Below are 2596 nucleotides of genomic sequence, written 5' to 3'. Positions count from 1 at the left end.
TTCTTCCAAGACAAATTTGTTCATTTTTCTAGCATTTCATGTACAGTCAGTATTCTTTGCCAACACCCTAGTTCAAATGCATCAATTCTTCTTCTCTCTTCCTTATTCATTGTCCAGCCCTTACATATGAGCTGTTGCATATGAGGTGAATGAAAGGACAAAGCCTTGGATCAGGTGTACCTTAGTCTTTGAAGTGACAATTTTGCCCTTCAGCACTTTAAAGAGGTATTTTGCAGCAAACTTGTCCAATGCAATACATCCTTTGATTTCTTGATTGCTGCTTCCATGGACCTTGATCGTTGAGCCAGGTAAATGAAATCTTTGATAACTTCAATATTTTCTCCATTTATCCTGATATGGCTTATTAGTCCAATAGTGAGTTGTGTTTTGTTTTTGTTGAGATGTAATCAATACTGAAGGCTGTAGTCTTTGATCTTCATCAGTAAGTGCTTTAAGTCTTCTTCAATTTCAGCAAGTAATGTGGTGTCATCTAAATATCATTGGTTGTTAATGATTTTTTCTCTTCAGTTCTGTAAGCTTGAGAAATGCTGAGCATATTCTTCCCTTTTGGCTTTCTAATTCCAGGTCTTTGCACATTTCATCATACTTTATCTTCTCAAGCTGCCCTTTGAAATCTTCAGTTCAGTTCTTTTATTTCATTATTTCTTCCATTTGTTTTAGCTACTCTGCTTTCAAGAGCAGGTTTCAAAGTCTCTTCTGGTATCCATTTTTGTCTTTTCTTCCTTTTTTATCTTTTTAATACCTTTTTGCTTTCTTCATGTATAATTGATGTCACCCACAAATCGTCTGATCTTCAGTCACTGGTGTTCAAGGCATCAAATTGAATCTTTAGATGGTCTCTAATTCAGGTAGGATATAGTTAATGTCTTATGTTGGCTTCTATGGAGTTGTTATAATTTTCTTCAGCTTCAACATGAACTTGCATATGAGCAGTTGATGGTCTGTTCTACAGTCAGCTCCTGATTGATGATATTGACCTCTTCCATCACCTCTTTTCATAGAAGTAGTCAATTTGATTCCTGTGTATTTCATCTGGTGAGGTCCATGTGTATAGTTGTCATTTATTTTGTTGGAAAAAGGGTATTTGCAATGAATAAATTGGTCTTGCAAAATTCTATCATGTGGTCTCTGGCATTATTTCTAACACTGAGGCCATATTTTCAAACTATTGATGCTTCTTCTTTGTATGCAACTTCCATATGCCAATCACCAGTAATTACCAATACATCTTTATTGCATGTTTGGTCAATTTCAGACTGTGGAATTTGGAAAAAAAGAAAAAATTCAGTTTCTTCAATTTTGGATCTAATAGTTGGTGTGTACAATTTGAACACTATTAGTATTATCTGGTCTTTGTTGTGGACTTATGGATATTATCCTATAACTGGCAGCATTGCATTTCAGGATACATCTGGAAATGTTCTTTTGGATGAAGAAAACAACACCATTCCTCTTCAATCTGTCTTTCTGACAGATACTGTGTCCCTAGTAGATGATATGATTGGCTGATTCCTGATGGCCAATACCTATTTATTTCAACTCACTAATACCTAAGAAATTAATATTTATTTATTCTATTTTATGTTTGAGAACTTCCAATTTTCCTAAATTCATAATTTATACATTTCCATTTCCTATTATTATTTAATGTTTACAGATTTTTTTTTCCTCTCATTTTGAGTCATGCCACATTAGCAGATGAAGGTCTTGAAAACTTTACTCCATTATGCCGTTAAGGTTGGCTGCACTTTGAGGAGGCAGCTGTTACTTGGTCATATTTTGAGTTCCTTCCAACCTGAGGAGCTCATCCTCCAGGGCTATATCAGACAATGATTCACTGCTACTCGTAAGGTTTTCAGTGGCCATTTTTTAAGAAGTGGATGACCTCATTCTTCTTACCAGATTACAACTTAGCAAACCCTATGAGTCAGTTCTGCTTTGTCCTATAGGGTTACCGTAAGTTGGAATTGATTCAACAGCAATGGCTTTGGTTTTAATTCTTGTAATAAGTTTAGGATTTGGACCACTGTGATCCATAATGTTTTCTTTTGCTGAATTTTGGAAGTAGATCGTCAAGCATTTCCTCCTGATCTCTCTTAGTCTAGAAGCTCTGTTCAGCCCCACAGCAGCACACAAGCTTACAGTGAATGACATGCTGGTTGTGGTTGTGTTTGGGAAGCATGGATTGGAATCAAACAAGATTGATATTTCTACTTCTAAGTCACTTCTTAACTTGTATGATGTGGTTAATTTACTCATAAACATTTTGTACCCCTTTCACAGGAACACAGTGTTCAATTTTTTGGCAGGAAGTCTCTAAATGTTTAGACAACCATATTATCTCCTATTCCATTTTGCTATTGTAGACAGAGACTATGCAATCAAAAATAATGATGTGCAAGCACACTTAGTAAGGCTAAACAAACATTTGTTTTTAGAAGAATGAATTTAGGTTAAATAGATTTGTACTTGATGATTCTAAAGTTTAAAAAGCCTATTTTAATGTATGCACTTGGGAATGTAGTTTGTGGTGACATTAAATATTTTTATGAAAATTTCACATTTTTTTAAAATA

This window comes from Orycteropus afer, unplaced genomic scaffold (genome assembly GCF_000298275.1).
Source record: "Orycteropus afer afer isolate SDZICR_OR568_19922 unplaced genomic scaffold, OryAfe1.0 scaffold00394, whole genome shotgun sequence".
Taxonomy (NCBI): Eukaryota; Metazoa; Chordata; class Mammalia; order Tubulidentata; family Orycteropodidae; genus Orycteropus; species Orycteropus afer.
This window is presented reverse-complemented; position numbering follows the sequence as displayed.